The sequence below is a fragment of the Balaenoptera borealis genome (genome assembly GCF_965194805.1).
Source record: "Balaenoptera borealis genome assembly, chromosome: 5".
In the NCBI taxonomy this organism is placed as follows: Eukaryota; Metazoa; Chordata; class Mammalia; order Artiodactyla; family Balaenopteridae; genus Balaenoptera; species Balaenoptera borealis.
The window spans coordinates 122,227,910-122,249,753 of record NC_138862.1 but is presented as its reverse complement, the minus strand read 5'-3'; the positions used below and the strand labels follow the sequence as shown (position 1 = coordinate 122,249,753).

The window sequence follows — 21,844 nt, the reverse complement described above, 5'->3', positions numbered from 1 at the left end:
TCTGTTTCTTCAATTTGTAAACTGCACACCAAAGACCATTAGGGGACATAATTTGAATTGCTTTACTCCAAAGTTAAAGTGTGGAAAGATTAAGAAAAACAAAAAACTGCACCAAAATGAAAACAGGCTTTCCTTCATTTTCTAACACCTGAATTTGACTGTAACTTTCATTTCTGAAATTGTATAGGGTTTTTCTTCAAACTAAATTATAAATACTTGTGTCAGACACTAGAAAGGCACATACATGAGTGGTTATTTAATGGTAACCTTTTTTTTTTTTTTGGCTGCGTTGGGTCTTTGTTGCGGTGTGCCAGCTTTCTCTAGTTGCGGCGAGCAGGGGCTACTCTTCGTTGTGGTGCGTGGGTTTCTCATTGCGGTGGCTTCTCTTGTTGCAGAGTACGGGCTCTAGGCACAAGGGCTTCAGTAGTTGTGGCTCACAGGCTCTAGAGTGTAGGCTCAGTAGTTGTGGCACACAGGCTTAGTTGCTTTGCGGCATGTGGGATCTTCCCAGACTAGGGCTCGAACCCGTGTCCCCTGCATTGGCAGGCAGATTCTTAACCACTGCACCACCAGGGTATTTAGAAGTGGGTATTTAGAAGTCATGTGTTTTCTACCCACATTCACATATACACACACAGGCACCATAGTATGAGTGATTTGAATTAGCAGAGTTGTTAATCACACATTCAGGCACCCCACAGTAGTCAAGCTGGCATCCCAGGGTCTCTGGAGTACCAAGGATCATTCTGGTTATTTACATATACTATATGTTTAATTCTCATAATAACTTCATAGGGTGGTTATGCCTTTCTCCACTTTATAACTGTAGAAACTGAGACTTAGAAAGATTGAATAACTTTTCCAAGGTCACACAGTCAATAAGTGACAGTTATGGGCTGAATTGCATCCCCTCCAGAGCTTATATATGTTGAAGTCCTAACCTCTAATACATCAGAATGTAACTGTATTAGGATATATGATCTTTAAAGAAGTAATTAAGTGAAAATTAAATCATTAGGGTGGATGTTAATCCAATATGACTGCTGTCTTTATACGAGAAAGATACCAGGGATGGGGGCCCACAGAGGAAAGACACTGTGAGAAGACAGCCATCTGCAAGCCAAGGAGAAAGGCCTCAGGAAAAACCAACCCTGCCAACTCCTTTATCTTGAATTTCTAGCCTCCAAAATTTTGAGAAAATAAATTTCTATTGTTTAAGCTACCCAGTCTGTGGTACTTTGCTATGGCAGCCCCAGAAAACTAACTACAGTGACTAACCCACAGTTTTCACCTGGCCTGAAATCTTTTTTCACCAGGGAATCAGGCCTAGGAGGAAATGGGGTTAAGGGAGAATTGACTTGACTTAATATCCAACATCCCAAGGCAAACTGGGGATTAGCTCAGGCTAACTAAGTTATCCAAGATGATCCAACGTGGTAGCTATGGTGGTGATGTTATGATGGTGGGTATTCTAGGGAGGAAGGACATCGCAGCAGAAGTTCCGAGGCAACTCAGCTCAAACCCAGAAGAGCAGGCAGTAGCACTGTCCTTCCAGATAATCAGTTTATTGAGTAAGATCCCAGCTCATGATCTGATTCTCAGAAGCAGAATCCAATCCCCCTCATGTAACCCAGCACAAGGGACTGGCAAAAGTGTAGTGTGTGGTCCACATTCTCTTCCAAGGCACCTCCTCTCCCACCGGTATCCCAGGTATTACCCTAGAGCCTTGACAGCTGAAGGATGAGGCCTCTCTCCTGGTCCAGCACAGATTAGCTGGGGTGGGGCAGGGCAGGGCAGGGCAGAAACTGGGCCCAGGCCCAATGATCCAGAAAAGATCCCCAGAATGTTGAAGGGGGCTAGTTCTCCTTCCCACAATGAACTTTCTCTTCTCAGAATTTTTAGCATTTCCCAAAAAAGAAGGAGGGAGTACAGTTATCTATGGAATCCAGTTTGCATAGATGCCACTTTGAATAAATAGCAGCCAGCTTCAAATAAAAAGCAGCTACTCCCTCTCCCTGGTTCCCCAAGGCAGAGGCTGTGATTTTAGTCTACCCACCCCTTCCCACCCTCACCACCACATTTACAGGCGATGGTTCTCAGCCCTGCATCTTCTGGGCTGGATGGACGCCCAGTTCAGCTCATAAATTCCTCTCTTATAACTCCCATTTGTTCTATCAGTTACCAGACATCCAAAAAACATTCTCATAATCTTTGCAGTTTGATATTTCTGATATGCAGGCTGTCTAGAGTTCAGGGCTCAGGGTGGGGGCCCTTTCTGCCCAGGTTTAAGGGCTATACTGGAGTATATAGTTCCCTAGAGAATTGGAAAGCCGAACAGAAAATTGAGGCAGAAAAAGTACTGACTTTGACCAGACCCTTAGTGCAGGGACTGACCAGCATGGAAGACCAGAGCTTTCAATACATGGAGGCCCAAGGCTTGCTGAATCCTGAACCTAAAACTACGTCCAATCCCACTCCACCCACCACTGGCAAGACAAAAGTTCCTAATGCCCCTGTTCCGTCCTACCATTGTCAGAATCAGTCAGAGCGGGACTCCCCAGATCCATCAACGATGGCCTTTTTTGCCTCACAGGAGCGGGTCTGGGGGTGAGCAGTACTTGCCATGGTTAATATAATCAGTGGGGTCCTCTCATTTCCAGAAGAGTCTAACCTTGGAGTGGGGGACTCTCTGGAGAAAAACTCCAAAGTACTGAGATATTGAAACTACTCCCTAAAAGCTCCTGGTGGGTCAGATGGTCAGATGTACAGTGACAGTGTAACATCCATGGCCTTGATGTACTAAGTGGAATATAACTTCTCTTACAGTTGTTACAGAATTACCAATGTAGAGCCATTTCCATTAATACATGCACCTCCCTCCCTCACACATACATTCCTGAGGGGTGAGGTCTCTAGGTGGGTAGCTGCATTGGTCCATTGGTTGCCTTGTAGGTATGAATGCTTTCTCTCTGCCAGGAAATTGTCTGGGCTGTTGTCATCGAGCAAATTGTATTGTCAGAATCAAGTGGGATCCAGAGCCTCAACTTTCAAGTGTGGGGAAAACAGAGCAATGGCTCCCTGCTGAGGGAGCAAGGCCATCCAGCCATGGAAGCCTGGGGTTCTGCTCTCTAAGGTGAGGTGCTCCTATTCTGTGACTATTTCACCCAGAATTACTTCTCTTCACACTCTTGGTATTATTGGATATATGCAAATTAGGCTAACCTAATACGTTACGTGTTGGAAAGCTAAGGTGGTCCTTACTGACAGTAGGCAGCCTTTGTGTGTTGGTATTGATGAATTTCTGCGGCCAGAACTGGCACTTACAGTCATAATTCATATAATCTTATACTCTACATACTCAATATTGTTTTCCTCAACTGCTTCTCTATATTTCAGTTGTCTGTGGTCTCTGCCCCCTGCTAAGATGTCATACAGAACCAGAAGATCCATGAATATTAGAGTTATAATGAACAGTCAGATGTCATTTGAGCCAAAGTAGAGGAAAACTCTACTGACGTGTCTCTAAAAGTTGCACCCACCCCTTCTTCAATACTTACAGTGTCAGGAATTTCACTGCTTTGTGAAGGAACCTATTCCATTGTTACACAGCTCTAAACAGGATATTTCTATTTCTTTTTCTTTTATTTTCCAGATTATTGCCTAATCTCATAAAGCACACAGAGAGTGTCCTGATCCTGCAGTCTTTGAGCACATGCGATGGGTATCCACTCTCTAGGAAAGCCTGACATGGCAAGCTTAACCTGGCCCATTCCCACAAGGTAATTTACATAAGTGAAAACAAGGGGCAAAGAACAAAAGCATAATATGCTTTATAGCTTGTCCTTTGTTCAGCAATTTTGCATGCTTCTGACCTTGTAAATTTGTCAGAGAGAAAAGAAAGGTGGCCTCTCATCACCACAAATGAGAACAGGAAAGTTACTGATGATTTCCTTACTGTCAATTATCTTTCTTGGGTCTGAAAGGGAGAGATACCTCTTCTGAAGCAGGAGGAAGAGTGACCAGATTGTGCCATGGATCTTGACCATGGACGACCCCCTTTGGATCTCTCCTTCCTAAGATAGGTTTCTCAGATCTTTGAAACAGCTAGAAGAAGCAAAGCCTCATCTGTCAGGGCTGCGAAACCAGTGCAGGTGACATCTGACTATTACCTCACCTTTTCTTAAGTATATAAACAAGCAACTTTATTCAAAACCTTGACTGATGACTGTCTCTTGGCATTTTGAACCTTTTTATCTATTGCTGTATAAAAAGAGTTTATTAATTTATTTGAGGCCTGGCATAGAGAAGGGAATCTTCCCTAATCTTTAGCCAAATATTCCCTTAAAACATCCTAGAGGAAAGAGAAGAAGTTGGGGCAGAGGAGGAAAGTGGAGAAAGAGAAGAAAAAGAAGAAGAGGGGACAGGGAAGAGGAGGGGTGGGGAATAGGAAAGGAGGGAAATTTTCCAGCTCTTTGTGACTAATGGACTAAACGGCTTCAGTCGTCTGTTAGAGGTGAGTCGTCTGTTTGACTGCAGCTCTACTTAGATAATATCTGTTGTGCTTTGATGTGGCAGCCCTAACAGACTAAGACAAAAGAGCAAAACATATGCTTGTTTCACAGTGTTTCAAAGAAAACATAAAAATAACACTGACCTCCATGTGTATATCATCAGACATTTTACAGAGGTTGTCACATCCAGTATTAAATTAGATTCTAACTGCAGACTTAACTGGTACATGATGATAGCCATTTTACAAAAGGGAAAAGCAGACAGACGAAGGAAGGTAATTTGTGCAGTGTCACACAGAGGGGTCAAAGTCTGGACTTGTACCCAGACCACTGTTCTTTGCACAACACTAAACTGCTCTCATAACAATCAATCTTCACACCATGATGTCATTTATAAATCTAATAAGAAGGTTTCAGTGTTTTCACACAAACATCAATAAAAGCGTTTCAAAGGGAATTGTTAGTCATACCTTCTAAACTAAAGATGACCTATGGATTTCATCTTGCAAGCCAACTATGATCGCTTGGGAGGGGCTGCCAATCCTGTTTACTGGTGAGGATTCTGAGGTCATGAGGATTCTAATACCCAAATTAACTAACAATGTCAGCCACAGGCACAGGAAATGGGGTGTGCAACAGGCGAACCTGGGATTACAAATGGTACTCCAACCCCCAGAACAATATGGGGTCCTCAGGGATGAACAAATGAGTTTCCCAGTGGGAAGAACAAAAATATAAACAAGGTTGGCCAAGGACATTTTTGTTTTTAATTCTTTTTTGAGTTGCTTCTGTCTAGTTGCCTCTCTCTGACCTCTCATTTTCTTTGTCAGTATGGAAAGTTGGAACCTCAAAACTAAAGTCTAAAAGAAATTCCTCACATGAAGCTTTATACGTATGGAAGATAATGAGTTTCTGAGAGACAAGGTCTTCAAGATTTTACAGTAAATGCAGAAGCAGATTTTATGAAGGACTGATAAGGAGAAGCAAAATTGGTTCTCAAGAACATTCCTAGCAACTGTTTCACGGTTGGTAGAACAATTGGATATATAATCAGGGAGTACACAGCTTTGATTATAGTGGATTATACCAAAAGACATAATAATACTGCTATAATTACATATCAGCAGTTAGGCCTCAAATTCTTTTTTTAGAAAATAGTTACAAGTTTTGTAAAGCTACAAGTTTTATAGAAATAGATCCAAGATAACAAGAAACACAAGGATCACAGTAAAAATCCTTTGTGACTAAAAAAGTGGCATCCTGTTCCTCCCCACTCCTCCATCCTAAACATCCTCAAAAATAAGTCCTTACTGCACAGGACAGTAAACTGCAAAGCATATTCAGATTTTAACTTAATTTTTTTTCAAGGATAAGCTAGATGCCTGCTTTCAAAACAGATAACACACTTAAAATGATGTAAGAAGTTAAATGGCTCAAACAAGACTGACCAATTTAGCAATATTTACTAACAGAAGTAACTTCATATAACTGCTTTCCTTACCAAAGCCTATAAAATGCCACTTTCATTTAACAAAAATGATGAAAGCTTTTTTATTGTTATGAAAACCAGAAATATATAAAGATCATTTTAGAATAAAATTAGAACATGTTTCAATTCAATCTTGTTGACTTTTTAAAAGTTATGATTCTTGAAGATAATGCTTTTCCCATTAATTTTTAAAAGTAATTTTCCTAAAGGTCTTTTTTTTTTTTTTTTTCCAATATTTATTTATTTATTTTGGCTGCGCCGGTCTTAGATGCAGCACGCGGGATCTTCACTGTGGCATGCAGGATCTTTTTTTTTGTTTTTTTAGTTGCGGCATGCGGGATCTTTAGTTGTAGCATGCTGACTTCTTAGTTGTCACATGCCGACTTCAGTTGGGGCACGCACGTGGATTTCAGTTGCGGAATGCATGTGGGATCTAGTTCCCTGACCAGGGATCGAACCCGGGACCCCTGCATTGGGAGCGTGGAATCTTACCCACTGGACCACCAGGGAAGTCCCCTCAAGGTCTCATCTGAGCTATGAGCCAGATATTTGCTACTCCTAGTATTTATATTCTTGAGAAAAGCTCTCTGGTAACATAAATAATAAAGCTGAACTTCTAACGTGGTTCTTTGTAAAATGAAGGTAATAACTAATTATAAAATCAAATACAGAAAAATTGAGCAACTGTGTGACTCTAGCAAGAGCACTTACATTTCATGTAAAAACAAAGTGAGGAAGATTCAAACTCACTCAGTGACAGGTTTTACTTCAATAAAAACATGGATTCTTATTTCATAAAGTACTTATTTCCAAGTTAACAATCGATTACTCAAATATTTTTTCTTTGAAAATAGGGCTCAAACGAGATAAGAGAAAATTAATCTGAGTTATAAAAATACACAAGGGTCTGAAACATTATATTTTTACATCAGAGTAGGACACTTAAAATACTCCATTGTATTTGTATCAGAAGTAGTTTAATTTTTGATACAAGTTACTAGATAGAAAGTAATAATAATTAAATTAAATAATAATATAGTCTTAACTTTATGAAGTGCATTAGTGTTGCCAACTCTCACGCTTATGGTCCACATGTCATCTGGGCTCCCTTCCCATGCAGTCTGGGAGAGACTGATCTGACCTCTGCTTGGTGACATCTCTGAGCCTTCCTCAAGTTTCCCACAAGTACAAGGTGAGAGGACAAGGAATAATCTATATTCTTAAGGTCATTTTGGCCTCCAGGCTCCTTCTGACCCAGTTCCAGTGTTAACTCAGATGCAAAACATGCCCCTTCTTGAGTCGCCCAGAAAATTTTGCTCTCCCAAAGCATGTGAAAGTGAATAGAATTTTCTGAAGATTATGCCTGATGGAAGATTTGGAAGGGCTTATCTTGAAGCACACAGGTAATTTCATATGGACATATTCCTCTCTGCTTCTTTCCTGTCCTTCAGTCTCTCCATTACTGGGAATGTGCACTGGCCCTTCTCCCCATGGAGATTTTTTTTTTTTTTTAACATCTTTATTGGAGTATAATTGCTTTACAATGTTGTGTTAGTTTCTGCTGTAATAACAAAGTGAGTCAGCTATATGTATACATATATCCCCATATCCCCTCCCTGTTGTGTCTCCCTCCCACCCTCCCTATCCCACCCCTCTAGGTGGTCACAAAGCACAGAGCTGATCTCCCTGTGCTATGCGGCTGCTTGCCACTAGCTATCTATTTTACATTTGGTAGTGTATATATATCCATGCCACTCTCTCACTTCATCCCAGCTTACCCTTCCCCCTCCCTGTGTCCTAAAGTCCATTCTCTACGTCTGCATCTTTATTCCTGTCTTGACCCTAGGTTCTGCAGAACCATATTTTTTCTTTAGATTCCATATATATGTGTTAGCATACAGTATTTGTTTTTCTCTTTCTGACTTACTTCACTCTGTATGACAGACTCTAGGTCCATCCACCTCACTACAAATAACTCAATTTCGATTTTTATTATGGCTGAGTAATATTCCATTGTATATATGTGCCACATCTTCTGTATCCATTCATCTGTCAATGGACACTTAGGTTGCTTCCATATCTTGGCTATTGAAAATAGAGCTGCAATGAACATTGTGGTACATGACTCTTTTTGAATTATGGTTTTCTCAGGGTATATGCTCAGTAGTGGGATTGCTACGTTATATGGTAGTTCTGTTTTTAGATTTTAAGGAACCTCCATACTGTACTCCATAGTGGCTGTATCAATTTACATTCCCAACAACAGTGCAAGAGGGTAACCTTTTCTCCACACTCTCTTCAGCATTTATTGTTTGTAATTTTTTGATGATGGCCATTCTGACTGGTGTGAGGTTATACCTCATCGTGGTTTTGATTTTGCATTTGATTTGCATTTCTCTAATGATTAGTGATTTGAACATCCTTCCATGTATTTGTTGGCAATCTGTATATCTTCTTTGGAGAAATGTCTGTTTAGGTCTTCTGCCCATTTTTGGATTGGGTTTTTTGGTTTTTTTGATATTGAGCTGCATGAGCTGCTTGTAAATTTGGGAGATTAATCCTTTGCCAGTTGCTTCGTTTGCAAATATTTTCTCCCATTCTGATGGTTGTCTTTTCATCTTGTTTATGGTTTCCTTTGCTGTGCAAAACATTTTAAGTTTCATTAGGTCCCATTTATTTATTTTTGTTTTTATCTTCATTTCTCTAGGAGGTGGGTCAAAAAAGACCTTGCTGTGGTTTATGTCATAGAGTGTTCTGCCTATGTTTTCCTCTAAGAGTTTTATAGTGTCTGGCCTTACATTTAGGTCTTTAATACACTTTGAGTTTATTTTTGTATACAGTGTTAGGAAGTGGTCTAATTTCATTCTTTGTTATGTAGCTGTCAGTTTTCCTGGCACCACTTATTGAAGATGCGGTCTTTTCTCCATTGTATACTCTTGCCTCCTTATCAAAGATAAGGTGACCATATGTGTGGGGGTTTATCTCTGGGCTTCCTATCTTGCTCCATTGATCTATAGTTCTGTTTTTGTGCCAGGACCATACTGTCTTGATTACTGTAGCTTTGTAGTATAGTCTGAAGTCAGGGAGCCTGATTCCTCCAGCTCCGTTTTTCTTTCTCAAGATTGCTTTGGCTATTCGGGGTCTTTTGTGTTTCCATACAAATTGTGAAATTTTTTGTTCTAGTTCTGTGAAAAATGTCAGTGGTAGTTGGATAGAGATTGCATTGAATCTGTGGATTGCTTTGGGTAGTATAGTCATTTTCACAATGTTGATTCTTCCAATCCAAGAACATGGTATATCTCTCCATCTGTTTGTATCATCTTTAATTTCTTTCATCAGTGTCCTATAGTTTTCTGCATACAGGTCTTTTGTCTCCTTAGGTAGGTTTATTCCTAGGTATTTTATTCTTTTGTTGCAATGGTAAATGGGAGTGTTTCCTTAATTTCTTTTTCAGATTTTTCATCATTAGTGTATAGGAATGCAAGAGATTTCGGTGCATTAATTTTGTGTTCTGATACTTTACCAAATTTATTGATTATCTCTAGTACTTTTCTGGTAGCATTTTTAGGATTCTCTATGTATAGTATCATGTCATCTGCAAACAGTAACAGTTTTACTTCTTTTCCAATTTGGATTCTTTTTATTTCTTTTTTTCCTCTGACTGCTGTGGCTAAAACTTCCAAAACTATGTTGAATAATAGTGGTGAGAGTGGGCAACCTTGTCTTATTCCTGATCGTAGTGGAAAAGGTTTCAGTTTTTCACCATTGAGAACAATGTTGGCTGTGGGTTTGTCATATATGGCCTTTATTGTGTTGAGGTAAGTTCCCTGTATGCCTACTTTCTGGAGGGTTTTTATCATAAATGGGTGTTGAATTTCATTGAAAGCTTTTTCTGCATCTACTGAGATGATCATATGGTTTTTCTCCTTCAGTTTGTTAATATGGTTTATCACATTGATTGATTTGTGTATACTGAAGAATCCTTGCATTCCTGGGATAAACCCCACTTGATCATGGTGTACGATCCTTTTAATATGCTGTTGGATACTGTTTCCTAGTATTTTGTTGAGGATTTTTGCATCTATGCTCATCAGTGATATTGGCCTGTAGTTTTCTTTTTTGTGTGCCATTTTTGTCTTGTTTTGGTAACAGGGTGATGGTGGCCTCATAGAATGAGTTTGGGAGTGTTCCTCCCTCTGTTATATTTTGGAAGAGTTTGAGAAGGATAGGTGTTAGCTCTTCTCTAAATGTTGGATAGAATTCGCTTATGAAGCCATCTGGTCCTGGGCTTTTGTTTGTTGGAAGGTTTTTAATCACAGTCTCAATTTCAGTGCTTGTGATTGCTCTGTTTATAGTTTCTATTTCTTCCTGGTTCACTCTCATAAAGTTGTGCTTTTCTAAGAATCTGTCCATTTCTTCCAGGTTGTCTATTTTATTGGCATATAGTTGATTGTAGTAATCTCTCATGATCCTTTGTATTTCTGCAGTGTCAGCTGTTACTTCTTCTTTTTCATTTCTAATTCTATTGATTTGAGTCTTTTCCCTTTTTTTCTTGATGAGTCTGGCTAATGGTTTATCAATTTTGTTTATCTTCTCAAAGAACCAGCTTTTAGTTTTATTGATCTTTGTTATTGTTTCCTTCATTTCTTTTTAATTTATTTATGATCTGATCATTATGTTTTCTTTCCTTCTGCTAACTTTGGGGGTTTTTGTTCTTCTTTCTCTAGTTGCTTTAGGTGTAAGGTTAGGTTGTTTATTTGAGATTTTTCTTATTTCTTGAGGTAGGATTGTATTGCTATAAACTTCTTAGAACTGCTTTTGCTGCATCGCATAGGTTCTGGGTCATTGTGTTTTCATTGTCATTTGTTTCCAGGTATTTTCTGGTTTCCTCTTTGGTTTCTTCAGTGAGCTCTTGGTTATTTAGTAGTGTATTATTTAGCCTCCATATATTTGTATTTTTTACACTTTTTTTCCTGTAATTGATATCTAGTCTTATAACGTTGTGGTCGGAAAAGATACTTGATATGATTTCAATTTTCTTAAATTTACCAAGGCTTGATTTGTGACCCAAGATATGATCTATACTGGAGAATGTTCCATGAGCACTTGAGAAGAAAGTGTATTCTGTTGTTTTTGGATGGAATGTCCTATAAATATCAGTTAAACCCATCTTGTCTAATGTGTCATTTAAAGCTTGTGTTTCCTTATTTATTTGCATTTTGGATGATCTGTCCATTGGTGAAAGTGGGGTGTTAAAGTCCCCTACTATGATTGTGTTACTGTCAATTTCCCCTTTTATGGCTGTTAGCATTTGCCTTATGTATTGAGATGCTCCTGTGTTGGGTGCATAAATATTTACAATTGTTATATCTTCTTCTTGGATTGATCCCTTGATCATTATATAGTGTCCTTCTTTGTCTCTTGTAATAGTCTTTATTTTAAAGTCTATTTTGTCTGATACGAGAATCGCTACTCCAGCTTTCTTTTGATTTCCATTTGCATGGAATAACTTTTTCCATCCCCTCACTTTCAGTCTGTATGTGTTCCTGGGTCTGACGTGGGTCTCTTGTAGACAGCATATATACAGGTCTTGTTTTTGTATCCATTCTGCCAGTCTATGTCTTTTGGTTGGAGCCTTTAATCCATTTACATTTAAGGTGATTATCGATATGTATGTTCCTATTACCATTTTCTTAGTTGTTTTGGGTTTGTTATTGTAGGTCTTTCCCTTCTCTTGTGTTTCCTGCCTAGAGAAGTTCCTTTAGCATTTGTTGTAGAGCTGGTTTGGTGGTGCTGAATTCTCTTAGCTTTTGCTTGTCTGTAAAGCTTTTGATTTCTCCATTGAATCTGAATGAGATCCTTGCTGGGTAGAGTAATCTTGGTTGTAGGTTTTTCCCTTTCATCACTTTAAATATGCCCTGCCACACACTTCTGGCTTGCAGAGTTTCTGCTGAAAGATCAGCTGTTAACCTTATGGGGATTACCTTGCTGCTTTTAATATTTTTTCTTTGTATTTAATTTTTGATAGTTTGATTAATATGTGTCTTGGCATGTTTCTCCTTGGATTTATCCTGCATGGGACCCTCTGTGCTTCCTGGACTTGATTGACTATTTCCTTTCCCATATTAAGGAAGTTTTCAACTATAATCTCTTTAAATATTTTCTCAGTCCCTTTCTTTTTCTCCCCTTCTTCTGGGACCCCTATAATTTGCATGTTGGTGTGTTTAATGTTGTCCCAAAGTTCTCAGAGACTGCCCTCAATTCTTTTCATTCTTTTTTCTTTATTCTGCTCTGCAGTAGTTATTTCCACTATTTTATCTTCCAGGTTGCTTATCTGTTCTTCTGCCTCAGTTATTCTATTGATCCCTTCCAGAGAATTTTTAATTTCATTTATTGTGTTGTTCATCATTGTTTGTTTGCTCTTTAGTTCTTCTAGGTCCTTGTTAAACTTTTCTTGTATTTTCTCCATTCTATTTCCAAGATTTTGGATCATCTTTACTATCATTATTCTGAATTCTTTTGCAGGTAGACTGCCTATTTCCTTTTCATTTGTTTGGTCTGGTGGATTTTTACCTTGCTCCTTCATCTGCTGTGTATTTCTCTGTCTTCTTATTTTGCTTATCTTATGTGTTTGGGGTCTCCTTTTCACAGGCTGCAGGTTCGTAGTTCCCGTTGTTTTTTTTGTCTGCCCCCCCCCCAATGGGTAAGGTTGGTTCAGTGGGTTGTGTAGGCTTCCTGGTGGAGGGGACTGGTGCCTGTGTTCTGGTGGATGAGCCTGGATCTTGTGTTTTCGGTGGGCAGGACCACATCCAGTGGTGTGTTTTGGGGTGTCTGTGAACTGATTATGATTTTAGGCAGCCTCTGCGCTAATGGGTGGGGTTGTGTTCCTGTCTTGCTAGTTGTTTGGCATGGGGTGTCCAGCACTGAAGCTTTCTGGGTGTTGAGTGGAGCTGGGTGTTAGCGTTGAGATGGAGATCTCTGGGAGAGCTTTCGCCGATTGATATTACGAGGGGCCAGGAGGTCTCTGGTGGACCAGTGTCCTGAACTTGACTCTCCCACCCCAGAGGCTCAGGCCTAACACCTGGCTGGAGCACCAAGACCCTGTCAGCCACACGGCCAGGTACATGGGTGTTTCCTGCCTTTTGGGAAGTCTGAGGTCTCTGCCAGCGTTCAGTAGATGTTCTGTAGGAGTTGTTCCACATGTAGATGTATTTTTGATGTACTTGTGGGGAGGAAGGTGATCTCCATGTCTTACTCCTTTGCCATCTTGAAGGTCCTCCCCAAGGAGATTCTTGCCCCATACTTTCAGAAGGTTCTAGCTTCCTGCTTCCGTCTCTTCCTGCCTCATTCCCTCAGGGGTAAACAAACTTGTCTCTCCATCTCCAGAGTCACAAGTTCTCCAACAAGATGCTCACCAAGATACTAAATATACCTGAACATAAGAGACCCAAGAATGTATTTTCCAAAAGAGAAGATCCCCTTTAAAAAGTTTTTAGCCAACTTAAATATGTATATAAATGATTGATATAGAAGAACCCGTCATATGTCTTCTTACAGTATTGAATTTATCAATTTAATCACACAATCATACTTAAAAGAATGCATTATAGAGGACCTATATTGCTTTTTTTCTAATTGGAGTATAGTTGATTTACAGTGTTGTGTTAGTTTCATGTGTACAGCAAAGTGATTCAGTTATACATGTACATATATTCATTCTTTCTAAGATTCTTTTCTCATATAGCTTATCACAGAATACTGAGTAGAGTTCCCTGTATTACACAGTAGGTCTTTGTTGGTTATCTATGTTATATATAGTAGTGTGTGTGTATGTTCATCCCAGGCTTCTGATTCATCCCTCCCTGCAACATTTCCCCTTTGGTAACCATAAGTTTCTTTTCAATACCTGTAAGTCCGTTTCTGTTTTGTAAATAAGTTCATCTGTTTCTTTTCTTTTTTTAAAAAATTAGATTCCACATATGAGTGACATCATATGATATTTGTCTTTCTCTGTCTGACTTACTTCACTTAGTATGGTAATCTCTAGGTGCATTCATGTTGTTGCAAATGGCATTATTTCATTCTTTTTTATGGTTGAGTAATATTCCATTGTATATATGTACCACACCTTCTTTATCCATTCACCTGTCAATGGACATTTAGGTTGCTTCCACGTCCTGGCTACTGTAAACAGCGTTGCAATGAACACTCGGGTGCAGGTACCTTTTCAAAGTATGGTTTTCTCCAGATATATGCCCAGGAGTGGGATTGCTGGATAATATGGTAGTTCTATTTTTAGTTTTTATAGGAACCTCCACACAGTTCTTCATAGTGGCTGCACCGATTTACATTCCCACCAACAGTGTAGGAGGGTTCCCTTCTCTCCATACCCTCTCCAGCATTTATTGTTCGTAGACTTTTTGATGATGGTCATTCTGACCCATGTGAGGTGATACCTCATTGTAGTTCTGATTTGAATTTCTCTGTTAATTAGTGACGTTGAGCATCTTTTCATGTGCTTTTTGGCCATCTGTATGTCTTCTTTGGAGAAGTGTCTATTTAGATCTTCTGCCCATTTTTTGATTGGGTTGTTTGTTTTTTTGATATTGAGCTGCATGAGCTGCTTGTATATTTTGGAGATTAATCTTTTGTTGGTCGCTTCGCTTGCAAATATTTTCTCCCATCCTGTGGGTTGCCTTTTCATTTTGTTTGTGGTTTCCTTTGCTGTGCAGAAGCTTTTAAGTTTAATTAGGTCCCATTTGTTTATTTATTTTTTATTTTTTTTTCCATTTGTTTATTTTTGTTTTTATTTTCATTACTCTAGGAGGTGGAACAAAAGAGATATTGCTGCAATTTTATGTCAAAGAGTGTTCTGCCTATGTTTTCCTCTAAGAGTTTGATAGTGTCTGGCCTTACATTTAAGTCTTCAATCCATTTTGAGTTTATTTTTGTGTATGGTGTTAGGGAGTGTTCTAATTTCATTCTTTTACATGTAGCTGTCCAGTTTCCCCAGCACCATTTATTGAAGAGACTGCAGAGGTTCTCCCACAAAAGTGAGAGTCCTGAGCCCCACATCAGGCTCCCCAGTCTGAGGGTCTGGCATCGGGAGGAGGAATCCCCAAAGCAGTTGCCTTTGAAGGCCAGCGGGGCTTGAGTGCAGGAGCTGCACAGAACTGGGGGAAACAAATTCTTCATATTTGACATAGGTGTCCTTTTGCCATCAATAGAGCCATTGTTGAGTCATCTAACACAGTTCTCTAAAACACATGAAGTTCATTTCTTTCTAATTTGAAGTACAGCATACTTAATCCAGTCAGCCCAAGCCATAAAAATCAACCTGTTATTTATGTTCTCCATAATGTAACCACTTAATTTTCTGCTTTTTAAATTGACCTTTAAGCCTTATTTACAATGACATTCAACACTTGCAATTGAGAGCTTGTGCTGGGGAATAATGATTACAGCTGGGTTAAATTTCCTTGCCTCCTTTTTTGTAACCAATTCTCTTGAGTGGCCTTTATAAACAACTGAAATTAACATTGATTGAAGTGGTTTCAGGCTGATCTTCCCCAAACAGTTCTTTGTCCTCCAACATGATACTACTGAAATAATGTCCTATGAGATTTGAATTTAAGGTTGCTATCTTTTTTGGAGGGATAAATAATTTTGAGGGTAAAAAAACCCAAACTCTCACCTTATGTTCTAGCATATAGGAAACTGTCCCTTAACTTTCTCCCTAGGAAGGACTGTGGTATCAGTTGTTAAAATTTTCCTTATTACACATATATTAATAATATCATTTAATCTCCATAGCAGGGCAAATATTAATCCTACATTACAGATGAAGAGAATGAAGTTCCAAGAAATATAGCATTACATGGCTTGACATTGGGCCAAGTCTAGCCAAGTGGTTTACCCTAGAATATGATAAAAACAAAATACAAGAACCTCTGAAAGTTGCTAAGAGGGTAAATCTTAAGTATTCTCACCACAAAACAGAAATGGTAATTATGTAATGTGATGAAGGTGTTAGCTAATGCTATGGGGTAATCATTTTGCAATATATACATGTATTTTCAAGTCCATATGTCAATTATATCTCTAAAGCTGGGGGAAAAAAGAAATGTGTACAATGAACTCATAGTACGGTTATAATATCAGAAAAATAAAAGACCACCAAATTAAATATTTTTTTTAAAAATACAGTAACCTGGAGTGGATAAACGCGCTCACCTTAGCTCCTGGAAGAGAGGGAGGATGCGGCAGTGACTGCGTGCTGAAAAGCGAGGAAGCAACTAAAGGAGTCGGTGACCGATAGAGCAAGAGCCGTGCCACGCCGGGGCCTAGTGGCCGGGCCAGACTTTGACTATTTTCAGCGTCACTCTTTCACGCCGGCAGAGGTGGCCCAACATAACCAGCCGGAAGACCTCTGGGTGTCTTACCTGGGAAACGTGTACGACCTAACGCCGTTATTATAGGAGTACAAGGGAGACCTGCTGCTGAAACCCATCGTGGAAGTTGCGGGCCAGGACATCAGCCACTGGTTTGATCCAGACACCAGAGACATCGGCAAAGCACACAGATCCGCTGACCGGTTCCCTGAGATACCGCACCCCCCCGGGGGCCGCTTTCTGCAGGTGCCGCCTCAGCTGCCCCTTTCGGACTGGGCCAATGATTTCGGGAAGCCTTGGTGGCAGGGGTCGCGTTACCAGGTGGGGCGGCTGTCCGCCAAGACCCGGAATATCTGCATCATTAACACGCTCACATCGCAAGAGCACACACCGGAGGTGGGGGCCCGGGAATCAATGTGGGAAATCCTACACAGCTATCTCTCCTGTGCTGCACATGCTGCCAGCTACGCATGGAAATATGAAGGGGAGAACCTGACATGGATTATACCCTGGAAGAGAATGGCATCTGGGATGAGGAGGAAGAATTTGATTATCTCAATATGGACAGTACACTCTACACACCTGCAGTACTGCTGTACTTCAATGATGACCTCACAGAGCTATAGAAAGGGAGATGTATGCTCATGTAGGCTCAAGACATATTTTGAGTTTAGCTGTTTCTGTGCCCTGTTGGAAAAGAGGTGGGGATGGGGTGGGGAGGGCGGTACCTGGACCTAGACCTCCATTCTGCTCTGGGAGCTGGCCTGAGGTTCCCATGCCCGACTGAAGTGTAAAGGTCCTATTCCTCGGGTTAATTACAATTTACTCTGAGAAAGTTAGGAATAATGCTAGAAGTGAATTAATTTTTAAGAATGATACAAGAAAATAAAGTATCTTAGATCAGGGAGATGTAGAAGAGGATAGTCAGATAGAGCTCAGGCAGAACTCTTCAATAGTAAGAGAAGGAGAAGTCCAACACAGGGATGAGGGATGGAAGAACTTTTCTGGCAATGATGGAAATGGGATGGCTGCAGGAAGATGGGATTTACAAAGACAGGAATAGGAAATGTCTATCACTGGCCATATAAAACTGGCTAATCTCTCTTCTGAATAGTATTTGGCAGCTGAAACCCAAGAGGAACAAAGGAAGTGAATGGTCACCAGGTAATTCAGGCTAGATATTATGCTATGTGCTTTATATACCTCATTTAATACAACTACCCATAAAACAGATACCATTACCACTATTTTACAGATGAATCTTCTGAAGCTTAGCAAGATATAATAGCACAAAAGGCACACCAGTTAGTAACCAGATTGCAAACCCAGGTCTTCCCAATTCCAAAGTCTATGTTCTTCTCAATGTCCAGGCTCATTGCACAATGGGAACCTATAGGCCTATTGTGTAGTCAGCTGTGGTGTTGTGCTTTTTTGTTTTGTTTTTTTAGTTACTGTCTTTGCAAGGGACTTAGCAGAGTTCTGCAGTGGCAGAGAGGACACAGGGAAGGCTATGTGTCAGCTGAGTCATAGCTATTGAGGCTACTTTGTGGTTAGTCGCATAGCAAAACTTTCCTCTGACTTTTCTGAGGCAAAGAGGTGGGTATATACTGACTCCAGGAAAATAAGAGTGGGAAAGGGCCTTTGGATTGGGACCGTTTAGAAGGGGGAGCAAAAAGGGGGCAACAGCATGTATATTCATGATGGGCCTGTGCCTCTGAAGGGAAGATGAGGAAGACAGGGTCGACTTTGCCAGATGGTGACTCTACAAGGAGGGGCTTGACAGAGGTGATGTAAAGAGAAGTGCTAATTAAGGCAGAAAACTACTGGTGTTCAAAAGAGAACAACCATGGAGGGCAGTGGCCAGATTTGGTTCCCTATGACCTAAGCAGGGAAGGGGAATGAGAATCACAGATGAATTTCTTGACAGTAGCAGGCAAAAAAGCAGGGAGATGTGAGCGCAACTTTGTGGAAGGTGGCACCCTATGAGACACTGGGTAGGCTGCAGAAGAGTGTGCTGAGGGGCTGACTATGAATGGCATGGACAGAGGTGGAGACATCTGTATCCACCTGCAGTTGTTTCATGTGTATCTTGTTTGCTCAACTAAACCCTAAACTATTTGAGAACCAAAGCTATGCTACTGCTGTAACCCCAGCCTCAGGGCCTGTGCCTATGGGACCTGCGCAAACTCGTCCTTCTTCCGGAGTTTCCTACTTTAGTACCTCTCGCCAGAAACACATCACTCTCCGCACACACCCAGTCACTCTCCAAGTAGATTCTATCTCCTAAACATCTCTGGAATCCATCTTCTTTTCTCGAAGCTGTTATCATCACCTCTGGTCTGGGACTGCTGTAATAACTTCCTAACCAGTCCTCCTGTTTCCACTCTGTCCTCCACACACAGCAGAGTGAGCTCTGAAAAACAAACCTAAACATCTAACTTTCCTCCTTCAGATTCTTCAGTGGCTTCCAGTTGTTTTTGGAATAAAGTCCTAAATGCAAAGTCCTTGCATAAATCAGCCTCTACCTTGCATCACCCCTCTTTGTTCCCTGGCTTTCTGTTCACTAAAGGTTTTCTTGCCTCAGAGCCAGCACACAGGCTGCTCTCCCTGCTTACAACACTCTTCCATTTCCCACCTTGCTGATCCTAAGTGTTTCTTCCTCAAAGAGACCTTTTCTGATTTCTCAATGCAGGTCAAGACTTTCTGTTAAATCTTCTCTTAGCACCATGCCTATTTCAGAGCACTTATTACAATAGTAATGTTAAAATTATGGATGTAATTGGCTGGCTGGCTGCTAGATTGTAAGCTCATGAGGGCAGAGATCGTGTCCATCTTGTTCACTGCTGTATTCCCAATGTTGGGCACACAGCTGCTGCTCAATAAATTTTGACTGAATGAACTCAAAAAAATAAAAATAAAAAATAAAAAAATAAAAAAAACAGTAACCTGGATAATGGCTGGAGATTAAGAGGAAGGTTTTTCTAGCAATTAGCTCTGTAATATCAAAAATAAACACAATTCTTTTATTTCTTCATTACTAAATACTTTCAAATATCCCTTGGAATTCTTTTCAAAGCCCTTTTCTTTTTTCCTGTGATAGGGTCATTTGTTACCAAATTCAAATGTTTGAATAATCAATCTCTCAATATGCTATTTTCATATTTTTAAAGAATTTGTGCCTATGCTAAGGTGAGAAATTATCCATCTGATACTTGCTTATTTTTAACACGAAAGTGACACATCACGTCAAAGCCTATTTCTAAGGAAGTTTTTGTTTTCACCGCTGAGCTGAGGTAAAGGATTTTTTCCTCCAGCATCTCAGGGGGACTGCTCAGCATGAGGAGTGCACTATTCTCAGGAGAGGGCAAGCCAGATGTTAGGTGGGATTTTGGAAGGGTCTGGGCTGAGGACTGTGAAATGCAGGCTATGTGGGTGATAGAACTACTTGCAGAGAAAGGCTGGGGAGAGAGACTCGTTTTTAAATAGCTGCTCAAGGGTGAAAACGTGGAGAAGGAGAGCTGCTAATAGATGTGTGTGTGTGGAAGGGGGGTGGTTTGCTATATGATGCACAGTGTGAAATAACTGTGCCACCCTTTTAAGAAAACTCATAACACATGTGCAAGTTATTCTTCAAGTTTTTTGTAGTTTCTTTGTTCTTTAACACAGAGGTGAAAGGACTCGGTGCTTTGTGTTCAAATTCCTTTCTGGGTAAGGGAGAGAGAGCACAGAAGAGGTAGCCAAGCTAAGTTCTTTAAGCAAAGGCTGGTTCATCGGCCTGACAAATCCTGGATTCAGGCCAGCCTTTCAACATTTTGCAATGCCAAATATTTCACTTTTATCCTCACTGAGGAATGATAAGACCTGAGCAAGATTCATGGTTCCTAAAATGAATGTGAGCTGGAAGAAGACACCAGTTCATGCAGAGTAAGAACTCTCTTAGATTGGACTGCTGGGCTCTTCAGCATGGTCACCTTCTCAGCTTGAACCCCACACATCAGCAGAAGCCACTTAATTAGTTTACTTTAAGAAACCACTATCATAGGAATCAGGAAAAACCCAAATTCATATAATCAGTATATCTTTCTCCTTTTAAGTGAGCTCTTGTGAGCAGCCAAATCAGAAAAAGGACCTTTGTTCAGAGGCTCCTTGTTGGGATGAAATCAGATCAGGCAGAAACACTAACTTGAACCTCAGAAGGGGGAAGGTCTTGCTTAAAAAAAAAAAAAAGCAAAAAAACACCCTCTAAAGTTCACTGGTAATACTCCCTGCATCCGTAACTATACCAGGACTCACTGGAGATCAAACACTATGAAGTCCAGCTGCTAGGTCAGTGGGTGCTCCTTGACTGAACAGCCCCACCTTATTGGCAAGCCTTTCTTTGGACATGGTGATTCGTTCAGTCTGGGGACAGCCAAGACTCCTGTCTTTCTAGTTACTTTGCATATGTCCTCTGCTTTGATCATCAAGTTTAACTGTACATAAGCAATCTTATTTCCTTCCTTTCCTACACCTTGCTGAGGCCCACAGTGCAGGTGCCTGAGAAAATACTCCCATTGCCTCCTAAACAGCAGGGCTATAATTTCTGTATGAGAAGCTATGCAGTCACTTATTCCTTTCTAAAGAGAACTCTCCCCTAAATTTCTATTTCTCCTTATTACTTAATTTTAAAGACTCTAAGAAACCTATATAAACTTAAAGGTATAAAGATCTATAACAAATTTAAATTATATTCCTTCTTAAGGTTTAGGCTTTGAACATTAGCAGAAGATATGGCTTTGTAAGTATCTGTGTCAACACCTCATTTTGCTCCCTTTCCACATTTTTAGAGTCAATAGTAAATTCTTCCCTAATCTCCTCTTCATTAAGTCCAAACGGAATTCTAGCCTATCAACCACTTATGTTTTTTATTTGTTTTTATTTTTGTTCTTGTTCTGCATAAAGTTAAAAAATGGGGGGGAATGCATTTTAGAAGGCTCTGTGCTTCCTGGGGCAATGCAGTATCACAGCAATCACTAAGTCTAAGTGTCCTGAAAAAAAGGTCTGGAAAACATTTACTCTGCCTACTTATATATTGGGCCTGTTTCCATGGCATTCCCAGATTTAAGTAATGCATGGGGCCCTTCTCTACCCATTCCGATTAATTATTCATTCACAAATATTTACTGAGCATCTCTACTCTGTGTCAAGCACTGTATGAGGTACAAGTCATACAAAAGAGAACAATGAAGTTTATATCTAGAGACAGTGTCTACAAAATTTTTAAACTGAGCAATACTATTAGGAAAAAAGAAGCAGTACATCCATTATTTATTTATAAGTAACATACGTGTGTTCCTGGACTAATATTGTATATATTATAAAAATTCATAAAAATAGCCATTTTAAATGGATCAGATTTTCAAAAGTTAACAAGAAATATATGTTCTAACATTTTCTCCCCACACACCACTGGA

The 21,844-nt window shown here is 40.0% G+C and overlaps 1 long non-coding RNA gene and 1 pseudogene across 2 annotated transcripts in view; one reads left to right on the top strand and one right to left on the bottom strand.

Moving 5' to 3' along the window:
- Positions 1-21,844, bottom strand: part of LOC309629427 — an 86,465-nt gene that overhangs the window by 22,349 nt on the left and 42,272 nt on the right. The gene's annotated exons all lie outside the window — the stretch shown is intronic.
- On the top strand, positions 16,281-18,317 carry LOC309628993 (cytochrome b5 domain-containing protein 1 pseudogene; annotated as a pseudogene). Its single transcript has one exon. The product of its transcript is annotated as a cytochrome b5 domain-containing protein 1 pseudogene (transcript).